A 19,954-nucleotide genomic window follows, 5' to 3' on the forward strand; every position below is an offset into this window, starting at 1 on the left:
ACGATGATGGCGACGACGATGATGGTGACGACGATGATGATGGTAACGATGATGATGACAACGATGATGATGGTGACGATGGTGACGATGCTGATGACGATGGTGACGATGATGAAAGCCGCGTCCCAGACTGCGGGGTAAGCCACGGAGAAACGACGGCCGACAGTGACGACCCCTGGGCCTTGGTGGGTATCGACGGACGTGTTGACTTTGTTGTTGTTGTTCGTGATTTGTGTTTGCGCATCACTGCCAAAGCAGCGGCAGCAGCGGCAGCAGCATCACCAAATCGGTGGCTTGAGTAGAGAACTGCAGACGGCGGCTGTGCATCGACTCTGCGCCCTTCCCCACAACCACCGCCTTTGCCCGTTCGGTGTCGAGTATTGATATTTGTGTTCGTCCATAGCGTTCTAAGTTATTATTTATTGGCAATAAAAATGTCCCAACGTCCCGGCAAATGTTTGGAGGAATCTTCAGAGAGAGTGAGGGAGAGTGAGGGTGGCTGTGTTAATTGATTGTTGTTGTTGTTGTTGATGTTTGCTTTGTGTGTGTCTGCGTTTATGTTCGGGTGGGGAGCGGTGGCACTGCGCTACGAACCCGGCCCACCTAAGTTCAACTCTCGCTCATTGCCACCAACACCAGTGACGATTATCTGAACCGGTCCTGGACCTCGCATAGGTCGACTCAGCCTTAAATGTGTACAGTACCTGGTGTGTTGTAGACACATCGCCACTAGGGAGACAAAGGCGGTCAGGCGTGGTACTGGACACCCACCTCCTCGTGTGCTTTGCCGGCCTTCATAGGTGCCCGCTAACAGCACTTGCTCCACCAGTCTGTTAAGGCTACACGGAGGAACTTTTTCTTGTGTGACCATATTTGTGTTACATCATTGACACCAGGCATGCGTCTTGGGTGCGTCTTACATTCCGGAGCGTCTTATAATCCGGATAATACGGCATTTACAGAGCGAGTAGGGACTATACATATTGTAGCAACATAAACACATCCAAACTTCTATAAATGACACACAGTCCACATGTTTGTCACGAGGTTATTTCTTAAAGTGTGCGTGTGTGTGTGTTCATATATGCACTGTAACTATAAATGTCCAGTGCTGTCTGAACCTGTCCTGGCTCTCTCCTAGGGCGACTGAGCCTCAAATTGTTTCGTGGCACGATGCGTGAACGTCAGCGCTGGGAAGACGGATGCGCATGCTGATGGACACACCACCCGTGACCGTCTCTACATTTATGGCGGGGGGGGGGGCAGTGGGGGCTGGATAGGGTGGGAGGTAAGAAGGAGAGGGTGAGGGCGGGGTGGTGAGGATTGGGGTTAGGGGAGAGGCCGTGGGTTCACTCAGAGAGCCATCGCCAGCGGGGCCCGTCGCTAGCTCAAGTTTCATTCCATTTGTGTCTAGGGGGTAAGATGGGGTGAGGGGTGAGATGGGGGGGGGGTTGCCCCCACGTGCCGCGCGTGATATTATATTGCACATTTCCTGAAACACAGACACCGCTGGCTCTGGGAAATCCATTTGTAATTAGCGGTAATCCCGCGGCTGCTACCGAGTTGTACAGAAACAGCGGCGCGCGTCGATCGCCGGTCTGCGGCGGCGACCTCCGTTTCACCACCGGGCGGTCGAGCGCGGGACGCGCCTGGCTCGGCACCGCGCGTCCCTCCGTCGGCTGCCACTCCGTCGTTAGTCTCGACCGCCGGGGGTCATGTCCCGTGGTGCCTCTGTCGCAAGCGCGCCGTCACAAGGGCGCGCCTGCTCGGCAGTCGGTCGCTAAATTGGGGCCGGTGATTTCGGCGTCGTCATTCGACGCGGTGACGAGTCGATCCGTTGAATCGCTTCGGCTCTGCCGAGACATTTGTATTTGTTGGCCCGGGAGTCGTCGAGTCTACTACCGACGGGGGAGTGGCGGCCGAACGAGGGGCGGGGGGAGGGGGACAAACAAACACCTGAGAGGGACGCCAACCGGAATCAAAATATTGATACTGCAGGAGGAATCTGATGAGCTATTAAGCTCTTTTTCACAGATGTCCAGTCGGGGCACGGGGTAAGAACGTGACAACGATGGGGAGTGATCAATAAGCGTGGCTCGTGCGCAGACGCTGTATGCAATAATCCATCCAGCAAGTGATCGATAATGACTGATGATGATAATTGTTAACGTCGCTAATGTTCTTCTGACAGCTGCATGCTCTGCCCTGGAGAGCAAGTGAAGCCACGGGGAATTCGTGCTCAAATGAGCATTGAGACATCGGTGCGAATCTCCTGTTTATTATAGCCTTGCAGAACCGGAGGTGGAAATTCCACATTACTTTGGCGGGAACGAGTCTGTCCATTCCACGACCGCTGTTGACTTACTAGAAAAATTTGGTACCAATTTTTATCGAACTCCCGTGGGATGATGGGACCGAATCAACCCGTATTGGTCCTGAAAATTGTGTTAAAGCGGTGGGCTCACACGAAATTGAATTCTCCAAGACGAAGGTACTCTGCAAACCCATTGGCTATCAACAAAGATTCGTTCATGAATCCATCCAGATATATAGACACAGACACAATTTCAACCGAGAAGATGAGTACAAACTGAGAAATAATTGGAAGGACGTTATTAACCAGTTTAAGTCCTAACTGGCTGTGATGTTTCCATCCTACCTTCCGATGTTAGCTGTTATTTTCGACTCTCTGATTTTACATTAACAGGTTCACACTAACACAGCCTCTGTTTACATTGACATGCTAATCTCTTACATTGACATGCTCCGCTCACTTCGTTATTGACCCTTGGGCTACACCCATTTAAAACCTTTAAAACAGCCTCTTAGGTTTTTTCGGTAAAGTCATGTAGGTAAAAAATACAAATAATAGAAATAATAATAGAAATAAAATAATTTATGATTTTATTATGATGCGATTTATTATTTTATTTCTATTATTATTTCTATTATTTGCATGTGTATTATTTATTTATTTTTTACCTACGTGACTTTACCGAAAAAACATAAGAGCGTGAATCCTTGCAGTCGCGAAAGCTTCAAATATAGAATTTAAAACAGCCGTCGAGTAGTAGGTGGGGAAATAACAAGAAAACACGGTGGGGGCTCATTTAATCGATCCATCTCCGTGGCGGACGTCCCACGCCGAATTGTAGCTTCCTCTACTTTGGCTGCGACTCCGTCGTTTGTCTCGATCGCTCGAGTACGATCGCCACTCGGGGGTGAGGGGGGATCGTCTCGGCCTAATCGCCACGGGAGCAATACGACGACTTTCGTGACAACAATTAAACGATGATGACGACGAGCGGTTTATTTTTAATTGTTCGAACAACTAATAATAATAACGATTCAACGACGACGTGATCGTTTAATTGTTCCAACGACAATTCATAATGACAATTAGACGGCGACATTGAAAAATATCGCACTCGAGTGTGTGGACTTCACCTCCGTTTTATTTAAGTATAAAATGTCCCCGAGGGAGGAGGAGGGGGGTGGTGAGGCCTCGGTTCAGTAGCAATAATGACGGGGCAGAGGCTTTTTTTGTTTTTAACAAAATATCGCGCTTAGAGCATCGTGCACTTTCCACTGAAGGAAAGACGGAATGAGAGAATGAGAATTACAACAACAACAACAACAAAACCACAGAGCCACAACCAAACACGACATCACCGTGCCCAGGCCACCTCCCTTCCCTGAAACGGAACCTGCTCGTCTGCCGGTGTCGCGCGCCTTTGTCGGAGGGGCGCTGAGTGACGGCCCGACATCGGACATGCAACAAAAAAAAATCCACATTCCCTGAATTATTAACAACCTTCGGCTTTAAGGCATCAAACAAAACACACGGAAAGAGAAAGCCGCTATCGCTGGCGCCACGTTCCCGCCGAGGCCGTCGCTAACAGCGCCACGCAATCCGTCCGCTTCGCTGGAAGTTCACCATCTCGGCAGCGGAACGTGGAGCACCATCACGCCAACTCCGGTGGTCATCCTCACAGCGGCAGCGGCTTTTTGGCTCAGCCATCGAACGAAGACGATGGCCACCGCATCTGCGGCCGTCTGGAACGCTCTCTCCTTCCGATATTAGTAAGCCACTGGAGCTTTGCGCTTTTAAATGATCCAGATTGACGAACTCGTTTCTTTAGAACTGCTTTGCGCGTTTAGTTTGGTGTCCTTGCACCGCACCTCCGATGAGCACGGTTGGCTACGTACGGAGTGAAAGAAATTCAACTTACCGCACGTAAATTAACCTCGACCGACGGATCGCAGGAGGATATCGGCAATGAAATTTGCCACGCCGTGCCGTGCGACTCTCACCAAATGTCCCAATGTGAACCCCTTGTTTGTACACCACGAAACTCGCCCCCGGGGCCACGGTTCACCAGAAACCCATACAACTGGCAATGATGAACATTACACTAAAATATTTATATATACACACACACACAGAGTATACGTCAACGTGAAGGTGGCAAAGGCGCAGCCCTGCAATTGCTCGCTCGCGCCACTGCTGTGGGAAGGGCGCCTCCACTCGCGGGAGCTCGAGAGCGATCCCCTTTAGAAGGGGTAATTCTGCCTACTCTTCCACGTTCACGCTCATCAACAACCATCGGGCGCGTGTAGCTTGTAACTGATTAATTTGCATTTTAACGGAAGTGAACACAGGCACAAAATTAGCGCCAGGCGACCCGCAACAAACAGCACAGACGGAGTTCGGCGAGAGTTGTTTAACGCTTGCACAACGTTACAATTGAAGCTTTTGATTGACTGTGTCTGTCGGGAGGTCGCGGGATTAACGACACACATTGGGCCGGGGATCGTTACGCAGCCATAATCCCAACAAACGAGCCAATTACGAGTATTGTGCCATTGCCCAAGTTGACAGATGCAAACACGACGGAGAACATCGCAGCGACGATGCAACGACTCCGCTCCTCCTGACGCAGTCATCTGCGCTTGACCACCTGAGAGTGGCGGTCGCAGTTGATGCTCTGCATCTACATCAGCAGCCGTACGGAAGAAGAAGAAGAAGGCAGTAGAGAACCCCCATACCCCCCCCCCCTCCTCCCCCCACATTGCGTTTGAGATTCGGAGGTGTCGCGCCCGTCGCGTCGGACACCGCGGCCTCCCAGGGCGCGGGGACAGGCGGCGGGACGGGCAGGTCGGCTGCTGGCACGCGCCAGAGACAGAGGGAGCGAGACGGATTTGCTCTCGTCCTCCCCACCCGCAACATACGGTTCGTGCCAGCATTTGTGCTGGGTTTGGGGGGTCAATCATGGGTGCAGAGGGGGTCCTTGCACCCACAGGGCACGACCCCTGCCCCCCCCCCTGCACCCCCCGGGGAAAAGGGGTGGGGGGTGCAGACGTGTCGCGTCTACCAACACAGAGATTCACCAGAGGTGTGGGTGGCGCTGTGTGCTTACACCATCCCAGAGGAGTAGCTGCTTCGTGATTGAGCGAAGCAATTGGTGACACTGGCTGACCCTGTGCGGGGTCCTGTACTGTCTGGACTGCTGGCATCGGAGCTGCTGGCTGCACCACTCGGTAGGACCCTGAGCTCTGCCCCCCTGGAAGGACCTCTTGGCATGATTTTTTTTTTTTATTAATTTTAATTTCATTTTTTTACCTACGTGACTTTACCGAAAGACCTGAGAGTATGGCCCTTCCTCCCTCCCCCCATGCATTTAACTGGGCTGCCTGCTGCAGGTTGTAGTGGTGAGCGAGGCGGTGTTGATGGCAGTGCCAGTCGCCCTCTATCTCCTCTACTCGGAGGCCCTTGCCCCCGACCTCCCCAGCGCCCGTGCCTTCCTGCCGGTCCTGAGTCTCCCACCTCTCACAGGCCTCACTCCGCAGCTGCAGACGTTGATGAAGCCACCGGCCTTACCCAGCAACATCTATACATAGACATATAGCCTCACAGAGACCTATAGACTGACAGAGACCAGACTCGCATTGAGACCTATAGACTAATGTAGAAGACCCATAGACTCACTTAGAAAACCATAGACTTGCATAAAGATCCATTGAATCGCAGAGACCCATAGACTTTTATAGGGACCCATAAACTTGCACTTGAGACCCCAAAGACTCACAGAGATGCGTATATTTACATAGAGACTCATTGACTCACACAGAAACCCATAGACTTACACGAAGACCCATAGGCTCACATAGACCCATAGACTCACTTCATAAGCTTTAGGTTTCTATATGAGTATGTCACCTTGTGCAGTTAAGAGGAATTTGTCAGTTACCGAATTAAACATTTTACAGTGCGGTGTGTTTTTCTTCTGGCGACTGAGCGTTTTGGGAATTTGTTCCTGTGCTCAACTGTCATTAAACATAAAGTAACGCCAATCACACAACAAAAAGAGAGGGAGAGTGAGCGAGAGAGTGAGCGAGAGGTGGGGGTTTACATAAAGCAAAGTAAAAAAAAATACGAAATGATGAACGAAGCAAAGTGTCGACTACACCGAGCATCTTCTTGTTTCCACTGATCGCAAAAAAAAAGAGAGAGGGTGCTAAAGAGGTTGTCAAAGAAGCACGTTTCCAGGGCTTACGGAGGCTACATGTGTGCCAAGTGCGTCCGTGACAGAATCACGCGCGCGCCTTCCTGATTGAGGAACAGAAGATCGTTGTCAAGGTGCTGAAGGCCCAGACCCAGAAGCCCACGTGAAATGCAGACCGGTTAACGTGATGTTTTGAAACAATAAACTCCCTTGGACTTAAAAAAAGAGAGAGGGGAGGAGAGAGAGAGAGGGAGAATGAGAGAGGATTTTTTTTATACATAGAAAACAGGGGGAACATAAACATAAAGTAGGGAGGGGGGGTAGAGAGAGGGGGGGGGGTAGAGGGGGAGAGAGAAAGCTGCTGAACAGCAGTCACCGCGCCTCGTCCACATCAGCCTCATAATGGCCATCTCCTTTGCCTCCCCCCGCCCCCCCGGGGAAGCATGCGGCTTAACGCCGTGTGGAGTGTGTGGACAATGGGAGGGACACGCCAATGTTACACGGTGACGGCTCTTAGACACACGGAGCCGGGGCCCCCCCCTGCCCCCCATCAGGGAGGAGGTGCTCACGGGGCAAATGTGCGATGGCGCTCGTTGTTATTTAACGTAGTTAGGAGGGGGGGGGGGCAAAAAGAGCTTTATGGCTCATCGGATTCCTCCACTATAAATGAATATTCTTCTTCATCGAGACGCCGCGTCGGGCTGTCAACGGCACGGTTGCAATGCCGTTACTTTATTTTGTCGTATTATTGTCTATGTCTATTTGTTTGTGTGGGTGTCTTTTTGGCCCGGGGTTTACTCCGATGTGTGCGCTGTCTGCAAGCGGTCGTCGTGACAATGAACGTGCCCGTGCGGGATTGTCTTGCGGAGCAGAGAATGAATGGCCCGTGGAAGCGGATATCGCAGATCTACTTCTGAGGCCCCTTCAAGTGGACCGTGGACCCACACACAAAAGGATGCTGCACCTTCTGACACGTTCTGCTGGTCACGTGGCAGTAAAAACGGATAACTTTACAAACGTTTTGTTCGTCTTGGCTGGAATTGATCAAGTTTGAGTGCAAGTCCACATTTTACATCATGGGGTATCTCGTGTGCATTCATTGGCAACTGAGCTCAGAATATGCCAGTCTCGAGTGTGATTTGTATGCGTTAAATATGTGGTGGGAAACCAGAGTACCCGAATGGAAACCCATAGATAGGTTCGTAAACCCACTTGCTGTACTATCATCTGCTGGCCACCCCAGATCAAATCTCTATGTGATCCACCACCGTTTGTTTCTAAAGCCCTGGATCAATCACATCACAGGCGTGCGCCGCCAAACTCAACGGTGTCATTGTCTCCTTGCTCTTTTTTGTTTCGTGACCTCGAGTCGCTGCTGGAAATTCTACATTCCCATGACAGGTGCAAGTTCATCCACGGGACAGCCACTCTTGGACTTTTCATTAAATGTCTGCACATGGGCTGAGCTGACACACGTTCTGCAAGTGTAAGTTCGTGAGTCATGCAATTGTGCTCCGCAGCTCCCTGTGTGGATTAAAAAAAACACATCAGCCGGGGGCTATCCACTGCGGGATGAACGTCTTTCTAACCCCCCCCCCCCCTCTCAAAGCACGGTCCCGCAATGCAACATTGCATCCAGCTTCCCCGGCACGGGACGTAATTTCATGGCTCCGTCTCCTCCACAACAACCGGCGTGTTCGCCTCCTTTGGCTGTTGATTCCATCCTTAGTCGGACATCCTTAGGGCGACACGGTGGCTAGGAGATGTTAACTACCTCGCCTGGTATACAGGAGGTTGTGGGTTCGATCTCGACCCTGACGCCTGCTGCTGTATATTTGTAGTTTGCGTCTCTCTCTCTCTCATCATCACCACTGTGGCTAAGGAATGTTGACTACCTCGCCTGGTATACAGGAGGTCGTGGGTTCGATCCCGACCCTGACGCCTGCTGCTGTATATTTGGAGTTTGCGTCTCTCTCTCTCATCATCACCACTGTGGCTAAGAGATGTTAACTACATCGCCTAGTATACAGGAGGTCGTGGGTTCGATCTCGACCCTGACTCCTGCTGTATATTTGGAGTTTGCGTGTCTTTCTCCCCGTGGTTGCGTGGATTTTTCTCAGGGCCTCCGGTTTTTCCCTCCACAGTTAAGAAACAACATCACCATGCGTTTAGAGTGGATGCTCTAAATTTCCACGTGATCAGCCACTGCCAGGTAAGGCCCCACTGAGCTATATAGCTGTTTTTTTCTGATGCGACCCGGCCCAATATGATAGCTGAACGAAGTGGCTGATCACGTGGAAATTTAGAGCAGCCGAACATTCTAAACGCATTGATGCTGTTTCTTAAATGTGGAGGGGAAACCCGGAGGGCTCTGAGAAAAACCCACGCGACCACGGGGAGAGAGACACGCAAACTCCAAATACACAGCGTCAGGGTCGGGATAAAATATAATAAATACAACGTGTGTTAGTTAGGATCAGCCGCTGGCCACGTGGCTGGATCGGCACGCTGGGTGCATTTGAACGCAACGCGTTTTGTTCCACAGCGGAGGCGGTTGGAGAAAGATCTCCGCCAGCTGTCATCTGAACTATTCAGCAGACGCCCCACGTGTTTCCTTGCCCCAAGTCAAATAGCCGCGGTGAGCACACCTAGTCGAGGTGAGTGCGGTTGGTGTGCGTCCGTGCGAGTGTGTGCGGCGTGTCAACATCGCCACTGGGGAGACAAAGGCGGCCGGGCGTGGCGTTGGCCACCCACCCCCCTCGTGTGTCGTGCTGGTCTTCATAGGTGCTCGCTAACAGCACTTGTCCCAGAAGTATATTTAGGCTATACGGGGGTCCTTTGTCTTTTTATATGGAGAGCGGTGGCGCAGTGGTTAGCACGCCGCGTTACGAATCTGGCGACCCGATGTCGATTTCTAATTATGGCCAACACCAGTGACGATTATTTGAACCGGCATTGGGGCTCCCTTAGCTCGACTCGGCCTTCAATGAGTACCTGGTGCGATGTGTGAACATCAGGACTGGGAAGACAAAGGCGTCCAGGCGTGGCGCTGACCACCCACCCCCTCGTGTACCGTAATGGCTTTCATAGGTGCTCGCTAACAGCACTTGTCCCAAAAGTCTATTTAGGTTATATGGGGAATATTTGTCTTTGTCTTGTACACGAGCGTGTTTTGGGGGGTTATGTGAAGCTATTCTGGCTCTCCCTTGGGTCTACTCCGCCTAAAATTAGTATCTGGCGTAATTGCGTTTTCGACATCGGCGCTAGATGTCCATGATAAGAGAGACCGTGAGCGTTTGATATTGACCCTCCGGGCTCATACCAGCACCGCGTAGCCAAGTTGACCTTAATAGGTGCTCGCCAACAACACTTTGCCCCAACAGTCAAGATGACGATCGAGGGTCGTCTTATTTGTTTCTGTATGTATGTGTGTGTGTATACACACGTAAGGAGTTGTTGATTCCACTTGCCTTCTGTCCGTGTTATCATCACCACACTCCGCGCGAGGCCAACGACTTGGTGCAACCGGTGGTGGGGGATCGCATAGTTTTGATCACGTGTGCTCAGCACGTGCTGAGCACGTGCACAACTACACGACGAAAATCTTTCAATGTAGATCTTTCAACTGACCCTGCCCTATGAGTGAAACAAATCAACCTCCGGGCTGTGTAATACATAGGGGCCCAGAAATGGTCACCTTTTTTTTGTCTCCCCGATTCTACTCGTATGCATGCATCTATGTTGAACTTCTTTCGCGCCGTACGTAGGCTAGCGTGCTCACCGTGGTAGCTTAAATTGCGAGCCCTTCGACAACGCGATGAGATATTTCACATTCGTCACTCTCTCAATCGCTCGCTCAGATCACCGCTGTTGTTGGAGACGAGAATGCCACGAATATTTTTCCAAAATACATTTTCTTTTTTACAACGCCGCTTGCACATTTACAACCACATTTAGTTTGCGAAAATATGCGTGTGTGTCTTTATATGATGCACGCGTGTGTATGTGTGTGCGTATGTACGTACTGTATGTATATGAGATGTGTGGGCGCGTAGGGGGGAGCGGTAGTGTAGTGGTTAGCGCGCTGCGCTATGAACCCGTTCGATTCCCGCTCAACCAACACCAGTCAACCGGTCCTGGGCATCCCCTATGTTGACTCAGCCTCAAATGCGCGTGGTGCCGGTCACCCAACCCCCCCCCCCCTCGGGTGTCGCGCAGGCCTCGCTAACAACAGCACTTGCCCCGACAGCCTGTTCAAGGCGAAACGGGGGGGGGTCGGATCGTTGTCTTTGTACACACGTCAGTGTGTGTACGTTTGATAGATGGATGTGTGTGTGCGTGCGTGCATTCGTACGTACGTGCCCGCGTGTGTGTGTGATGGATGTGTGCGTGTGTGACGCGCACGTTGTTTGGCGTGCGTGCGTTTGATGGATGTGGGAGTGCATGCGTTCGCGTGCATGTGCGCCTGCCCGCCTGTGTGTGCGCGCGTGATGAATGTGGGTGTCTGTCTGGCCCTAAAGGCTAGACACACGGCCCTGTCAGACTCCAATCTGCGGTCAGAGGAGCAGCCTTACCTGAAGACCCCCCCACCCCGACCCCGCCCCCACTTCCCCTCCCCCCGAAGTGGCGTTTCTCAAAACATCACTCCCGTGCCACTTAGAGAAAACAAAATACTGCACCGAGACACACATCTCCCCGAGATGTGTCTCTCGGAGCTTGCGCTCCGGTATCCTTTATTTAACCAGCAGCAGATGAAATATTGGTGAGCCACTCTTGCAGAGGGGGGGGGGGGCGACCTAGGGCTTACGGTTAAAGTCGGTCGACGTGTTTGCCCGACGTTTCGCGCCACCTCCTACGAGTGGTTGTGCGCGCGCGTAACGCGGTGGATGTGCGTGTGTGCCGTGTATGTAGGTGTGTGTGTGCCGTGTATGTAGGTGTTTGTGCCGTGTAAGTAGGTGTGTGTGTGCCGTGTATGTAGGTGTGTGTGTGCCGTGTATGTAGGTGTGTGTGTGCCGTGTATGTAAGTGTACGTAGATGTGTGTGTGTGTGCACGCATCAGTGTGTACGTGTGATGGGTGTGTTTGTGTGTACAATTCGTTTGTGATTGTGACCCTCTTGATGAATTGAATTCAGTTTCTGAAGAAGCTCCGTTTGGTAACCCGAGGACAAATCGGTGATGACTCCCCCCTCCCCCGCTGGTGTAAGCAACAGGAGACGGCGCGGACAGCTGAAGGCTGCTTTCGGCTGTCATTCTCTGCGAGACGAGCGCACGGCTCCACTGCAAACCCAGAACTCTGTGTTCCAGAGAGAGAGAGCGCGAGCGGCAGGAAGTTTCTTATCGGCGTCATCTGCATGGAGGGTGGAGGTGGAAGCTCGACTCTCCTCGTCGCTTCGGGGCAAGGCAGCTGAGGATATCTGATAACCATCGCCAGCACTCGGCCTGCCTGCCTGCCTCGCTCGCTCGCTCCCGTCTCCTCCCAGCCCTCCCTTCCCTTCCTTACCCCCTCACCGTACAGCTCCCTCCTCCTCCTCTATCCACACCCCCCCCGCCCCGAGAAACAAAACACGTTACCTCCTCCTAGTCCTCCAACCTCCGCCTCCTACTGTTCCACTACCACCTACTCCTCCACCACCACCTACCCCTCCACCACCTCCTACTCCTCCACCACCACCTACCCCTCCACCACCACCTACTCCTCCACCACCTCCTACTCCTCCACCACCACCTACCCCTCCACCACCACCTACTCCTCCACCACCTCCTACTCCTCCACCACCACCTACCCCTCCACCACCACCTACTCCTCCACCACCTCCTACTCCTCCACCACCACCTACCCCTCCACCACCTCCTACTCCTCCACCACCTCCTACTCCTCCACCACCTCCTACTCCTCCACCACCACCTACCCCTCCACCACCTCCTACTCCTCCACCACCACCTACTCCTCCACCACCTCCTACTCCTCCACCACCACCTACCCCTCCACCACCTCCTACTCCTCCACCACCTCCTACTCCTCCACCACCACCTACCCCTCCACCACCACCTACTCCTCCACCACCTCCTACTCCTCCACCACCTCCTACTCCTCCACCACCACCTACCCCTCCACCACCACCTACTCCTCCACCACCTCCTACTCCTCCACCACCTCCTACTCCTCCACCACCACCTACTCCTCCTCCACCTCCTACTCCTCCACCACCTCCTACTCCTCCACCACCACCTACCCCTCCACCACCTCCTACTCCTCCACCACCACCTACCCCTCCACCACCTCCTACTCCTCCTCCACATACTCCTCCTACTCTTGCGCCCCCTCCTCCACCTTCTCCTACTACACCCCTTTCTGCTCTTTCACCTCCTCCCCCTCTTTGTCCGCCTCCTCTGTTCACCCACTCAACAAATCTCATTGATTCCACCTCCTCCTTCACCTCCTCTTCCACCTCCTCCTTCACCTCCTCTTCCACCTCCTCTTCCACCTCCTCCTCCACCTCCTCCAACGACTCCTCCTCCTCCACCGACTCCTCCACCTCCTCTTCCACCTCCTCCTCCACTTCCTCCTCCACTTCTTCCTCCACCTCCTCCTCCACGTCCTCCTCCACCTCCTCCTCCAACGACTCCTCCCCCTCCTCCACCCACCTCCTCCTTCACCTCCTCCTCCACGTCCTCCTCCACCGACTCCTCCCCCTCCTCCACCTCCTCCTCCACCCACCTCCTCCTCCAACGACTCCTCCCCCTTCTCCACCCACCTCCTCCTTCACCTCCTCTTCCACGTCCTCCTCCACCTACTCCTCCAACGACTCCTCCCCCTCCTCCACCACCTCCTCCTCAACCCACCTCCTCCTCCACCGACTCCTCCGCCTCCACCTCCGCCTCCACCTCATGCTGCTCCAAAAATCACAGCGGGCACAAACAAACCACTTCCCCCCCTTGGGCAGCGTAAGGGGATCCACCGCCTTCCCAACGCAGCGACTGTCGTTTGCTCCGACAGTCGCTGCGTTGCCAGCCGAGTTCACTCAAGCGACGGGAGAGAGAGAAAGAATCCCTCATCTCTCCCTCCCCAACCCTTCGATTGCTCCCACGCGACGCGTCCTCTCGTTATACCGACTCCTCGCCACCCCCACCTGCCCCACGTTGGAGGACGAGGTGGAGGAGGTAGGGGAAGAGGTGAAGGAGGAGGTGGAATCACTGAGATTCCTCCATTCCTGAATAAAGATTCGGATGTCCTTGTACCGAAAGGCCCCATGCCGCCCACGCCACGCTGTGCGGCGTGGGTGTTGGCGGCGTCGCGAGCTCTTGGTGAAAACGTTCCACACTCTGATGGGCGGAACAGACACATTCTCGTGGTAAGTACCACAGGATGATTGTTGTTGTGTTAGTAATTGGTTGCTATTCTTTGTCAATTGACAAGTGAAATCAATGCCCTGCGGCAGTCTTGCCACGCAAGAATCAATTTTAGCAAATGAGATGTCCCTCTGAACTGTTTATCCTGCCTAAATACAGATGTATTATTGTTGTTGTTAAGCCACAATAAAAACAAATCCGTGCCGCAACCTCTGATGATAGCAACAACTATTTGGTACTCATTGTAAGGCCCGGGAGTGGTGATGGGCCGAGCTAATCCCTTGCTGACATTCGAACTCACGACTTTTTGTTTTACGCGGAGGCTGTAATTTCACATTTTCAAATCGCTGCGTTTTGAAACCTTAAAAAACAAAACGCGGCCCAACCGAGAACCAGTTTCGGGTGGGCAACACCTCACAGCTGTCGTCATCGGTTAAATGCTGTTTACAAAAACTGGAAAAACACGAACCGAGCGAACGTGTCACCACGCCATGGCTCGATTGGCCATAAGCAGGTGCAATATAAGTACAGTACTACTATTTATCCCGGGGAAGCCACGCTGAGGCGTTGGGCACTTTGTTCCAAGAGGGGTCCTGCTGCTGCTGCTGCATTGAATTTGTATTTACAAGGGCGCTACAGTGGCGAGATGCTAACTACCTCGCCTGGTATACACGTGGTCTGCTGTATATTTGGAGTTTGCATGCTCACTCTCCCCCTGGTCGCGTGGATTTTTCTCCCGGTCTTCCGGGTTTTCCCCTCCACATTTAGAATCAACACCACGCGTTTAGAATATTTGGCTGCTGCTGTAATTTCCACGCGATGTACAACTTCGTTGGGCTATCAGTTGTGGCCAGGTCGCTTCTGAAAAGGGCGCTGGAAAACTCGGTGGGCCTTACCTGGTAAAATAAAAGTTAATAAAGTATCATTAGACCTCCTTTGCTAGTACCAAAATATAATAATAGGGTTTTCCCCTTTTTTCTGGCAACAAAATTGAAACCTTTTTACGAGGATTCATGTCTGCATTAACCACAATACTTGCAGTCAAAATGCAAACAAAAAACACACTGATAATATATGCATTGTCCTTGAAAGAAAGCCGTCCCTTGGTGTGGACCAATCAGTTTCAAGGACAATGCATATATTATCATAGTGTGTTTTTTGTTTGCATTTTGACTGCAAGTATTGTGGTTAATGCAGACATGAATCCTGTAAAAAGGTTTCAGTTTTGTTGCCAGAAAAAAGGGGAAAACCCTTATTATTTAAAAAAAGTAGTTTAGTTTCAGTATAGTATTTGTAAGATGCTTTCAGACAGTGAATGATGAGTTGTGTGTATCGTTATTGTTGCACACGTGGGATGAAACCGGAGCATCCGGACCAAATTAGCATGTGCGTGGGAGCAACAACTCGCTATCCCCGTACAGATGGAAACAGGTGGCGATTACGATAAGCGATTGTTTTAATTGAACAAATAAATTGTCCACTTGCGGCGCTGCCTTCTCCTGGCGAGCCAGGCCATGCCTCCTCCTCCTCTTCGACGCCCAAGAGGGTTTCACAACGTCCGTGTGTGCGGTGATCCACCAACCCCCGCTCCTGCCTTCAATGCCAGCCACGTTGGGTAGCCGCCACCACCGCCACCCGGATATATTAGATCGTGTGTGGGAAGCAAATGCCGAATGAAAACAACAACAACAACAACACATCCACCGGTCGTGAACTGTCAGAAAAAAATGCACCAAATTGTCTAAACTTACCGTGTGATTTTGTGTAGCAACAAAAACCCCGATATAGCAAGATAGAGGCGCAGCCCTGCAATTGCTCGCTCACGCCACTGCTGGTGGAAGGGGCCTCCTCGAGAGCGAGTTCTAGAGGGTACAGGCAGACCTCCTTTAGCACGACCCCGTAGAACGCTGATTCGTTATATAGCGCTCACTTCTCCAGGAACGCATCTTGAGCGCTAAGCGAGGTCTACCTCTATTCGGCCTAATCCTCCACGCTGACCAGATGTCTTGGAAGTCGGAGTACGCACCTACGGTGTACTCGTATCGTATGCTGGGTGGACCGAGGCAGAGTGGGTTTAAGAAACTGTCAAGTTTCACGAGACTTTATATGGGAAACCGCTTCATCGCATCATGATCATCACCACGACCAGGTGTTCATGATCATTTACGCACCGTTGGCTACGTACTGTGCGAAAGAAGTTCTCAACATACTGTACATGGGGGTTCGTTGACCATACCTCACCACACCGGTCAGTGCTGCTGTCAGGTGAGTGAGTGTTTACCTGCTAGGGTGGGCCGGGTTTCCTGGTGGGGTGGACTTAAATGGCTACCCCCCCCGCCCCCTCTACTCGCCCCCACCCCCCAACCAAACCACCCCCCACCAAATCACCCCCACCCCCTCCTCCCACCAGCACCACCCGAAAAAATGCTCTTAGTTTTTTTCGGTAAAGTCACGTAGGTAAAGATTTATAATTTAAAAAATAATAATAATAATAATAATAAATGAAAATAACTCAATTAAATCACGACGTTTCGGAGGCAACACAAGTCTCCGTCTTCAGGTGGGACCGTCACAGTCAAATTTACTGTATCAAGTGAAGAGAAATCCAAGAGACAAGATTTTAAATACTGGTTAAGGGGAGGTATTTAAGATCTTGTCTCTTGGATGTATCTTTACTTGATACAGTAAATTTAGCTGTGACGGTCCCACCTGAAGACGGAGACTTGTGTTGCCTCCGAAACGTCGTGATTTAATTGAGTTATTTTCATGTATTATTATTTTATTTTATTATAAAAAAAATTACCTACGTGATTTTACCGAAAAAACCTAAGAGTATGAATCCTTGCAGTCACGAAAGCTTCAAATCTAGAACCACCCGAATAAGTTTACCCCATATAATAAGGGGGGGGGGGGGGAGGAGGGGCATGTACACGCGAGGGGCCTCTTAATCCATACAGCTCCCGATAATTAGCAACGGTCGGCCGCGTACGGTGCGAAAGAAGTTCAACCTGCATGCATGCATGCATACAGTCGCACTGCGATTGCAACGCAAAATCGTGCCGAGTCGCTCTTGCGAGAGGCAGCAAACCGCGTGCGCGCTCACGCCGCCAACGGCCGTGAAAGCAGCAAAAAAACGCCCCCCCCCCCCCCACGGGAAACGAACTCGGGTTGTGTTTCGTAAGCAGCAGCGCGATGAGGATGGGGAGAAGAGTGAACAGGCCGCGCCGTGTCTGGCCGTGCGTGGATCAGACGCCGGGGAAGGAGCAGCAGCAGCAGCAGCGAGCGCCTTTGTCTGGAGAAACGGGCGCTCCAGCAGCTCTTAAACCGAATGAAAAACATTAAGTTTTTTAATTTCTGTAATTCTTCATACCCCCTCCCCCCCCCATCCTATCGAATGCCCATTCAGATGCTTCGCAGACCCGTACTCAAATTTCTTCGTGCGTTGGGAAGCGAATGTCAGATCTGCCTCCCTTCACTAGCGGGCAACGCTTGCCCGCCTGCTATGCGTTTGAGAGTTCCGTACAGTGATGATTTTTAGTTTGCCAGACAAAGGACTTGTCACGTCGATGTTTTCACTCCATCACCAGGAGCTGGAAATGTATTAAGCAGAAGAACGACATTTCATTTGTCGCGCGTGTGTTTGTGTTTTTGTCGTTGTCGTTGATTCGGGCATTTGATGACCAAGCTGAGACGGTCAACTCACGCGACCCAGTGCTCAGCCCCATCAACTCGCCACACTCGCAGGGGTGCTGCGTTCGGATGGAGCTTCTCAGCTGTGCCAGCCCCAGCAGGGCCTCCTCCTACAGGTGACGCCTCCCCCCCCCTCCTCCTCTTCCTTTTTATTTAAAACTCGGGAGGGGAAAACCGAGCTCGCGCGCGTGAAGAATGGAGTTACCACGTGGCACGAGACACGATCTGTGAACAACCTGAGCTCCGTCATCAATAATGGAGGGCTGTCGGTGGATGTGCACTAGGAGGCGAGGTCGCGGCTTTGTTTGACCATCCGCCCGGACGCTTTGACTCTTAACTAAAATACAAAATGTGCCGATGAACGCGCCGCCGCGTCCGCGTGGCCGGGAAACTCGGCGCGTGTCGTCGTACAGGCGACGAAATCGTCGATCAGCGATAACAGCCGTGGTGTGGAAGAATGACAATACGAGCGATCCGCACGTGGATCGAGCCATCCCCGTTGGTTAGTGACGCTATTGCGTAATGTGAACCGCCTAATTGCTTTAATTGGGAGCTCAATATCTGCATGGCCGACCGCGGTCCGGTTTGTTATCGCGCTTTGCAGCTCGCACGGTGAAGATTGCGTGCTGCGTGCGTCTCTCTATCCCCCTCTCTCTCTCTCTCGTGCGAAGCTACGGAGAGAATCGTCGAGGGAAGGAATTCTGTCCGGCGCTCGGCAGAACGACCACCGACGCCGCTGGGCCTGCGGCATCATCGCCCCGCTTGATGATGATGATGGTGATGATGGTGATGGTGATGATGGTGATGATGATGGTCCATTCCTTTTTCACAGCTCTTCAGAATTTTTAACGGCCGGGGCGTCACGAGACACCGTCTACAAGTGACGACCTCGAATCGGCGGACATCGGCCGCGTGCATTGAGCGAGGAGGTCATCGTCGTCGTCATCGTCCATGATCCATCCCAGGGTTGGCCCAACCTGGAACAGACCAAGTGCCAAAAGTAGTCATGAGTTCTGCAAAAGAGCCCAGTGTGTGTATATATATATAAGTGTGTATATTTATATAAGTTGTGTGTGTATATATACAGTTTTCAGCACAGCACAGGAGACGTTCATCATCTCTTTGCTACTGTCGTGAGAGTAGCGCGTTCTACGTTATGCCAACTTAGGTCGAGCCCCTCCCCCCGCCCACCCCTCGCCCCCCTCCAAACCCGTGTGTCATCTCTCGCGCTTGACCTTTGTGGGCGCCAACGCCACGGCGGACACCCTCTCGCGGGTGTGTGTCCCCTTCTCGCCTTGCCGTCACTTTCTTTTTCGAAATCGCTTCCGACCGCCCCCCGCGCTCCGGGCTCGCCGCCGTCGTGTCGTCGTTTGTGAACGCGGTCCCCTCGCCTCTGCGGTGTCGCCTCCCGAGAACGACACCCGAACCGGTGACGTCTCCTCCACGTGCGTCCCACTCCATCCCCTGGAGATCTTCCAGCAATGTGTCGGGTCGGAACTGATGTCGAGCGCGCCTTTTCATTCGCTGGTGGCAAGCAAGTATTTATGTTCAGGTCAAAAGTATTTATGTTCAGTTCAACTTTGCATGCGCCTGTTTTTTTTGCCACTTGTCTCAATCGTGAGCTCTTGAGAAAATCTAACTGTTTTTTGTTCCCGATGAGCGGAGGCGGTGTTACAGGCCGCCTAAGCTACGCTACTCGCTGACCCCTGGGATTCATGAGGTCGTTTAACAAGTTCAACTTTCCCGAGTTAAACAAAACGCTGGAGGAGGTCACCCCCCTCCTCCCTCCCCCCTATTGAGGTCGTGTCCCCCGTCAGTGCCGCGTTAATTATCTCAAGAGGGTTCACGTTAGCGGCTCGGCCCACTCCACGTTCCACTCCCCCCGCCCGCCCACCGACCTCTCCTCATTCCACTCCCACCTCATTCCCACTAACGAGACACTCGCTGCCAGTGGGGTCACGGAAAGTCAGGGGCCTGAGGTCGCGCGGGGTCACCGCGGGCTCACCCAAACAATCCTGTGTGGCGCCTCCCGGAGAGCGGCGCTTGGAGTTCCAAGCCGTAACAAACAATCGCAACAAAAATCCCAGAGCGACATTGACGTAACAAGCGCCTTCATCACCTACTCGCCCCCCTCTGCCCCCCCTCCCACTTCCACCCAACCCCCCCGAACGCCGCCAACCCCTCGAACCTTTGTTACGGACCTTTGGGCGGCGTTCTCCCGAACACTCAATAGTGGAAAGTCCCGGTTCGAAACCCGGGCCGGTGGAGTTGTTCTCTGCGTGAAACCCGCGTGGTCCGAGTCCTCGTCCGTGGGCGTTCGCCTTCATTGGGGGAGCGAGCGCGCGATCTGTCGCCTTTCATCACAGGAGCGCCAGCTCCATCGGTCGTGGACGCAGTCGTCTTCGAT

The 19,954-nt window shown here is 52.6% G+C and overlaps 1 pseudogene; it reads left to right on the plus strand.

Moving 5' to 3' along the window:
• The first annotated feature begins 1,422 nt into the window (after window positions 1–1,422).
• LOC144950294 (uncharacterized) lies at window positions 1,423–5,901 on the plus strand (annotated as a pseudogene).
• Window positions 5,902–19,954: the final 14,053 nt, after the last annotated feature.

This window comes from Lampetra fluviatilis, chromosome 3 (genome assembly GCF_964198595.1).
Source record: "Lampetra fluviatilis chromosome 3, kcLamFluv1.1, whole genome shotgun sequence".
Lineage (NCBI taxonomy): Eukaryota > Metazoa > Chordata > Hyperoartia > Petromyzontiformes > Petromyzontidae > Lampetra > Lampetra fluviatilis.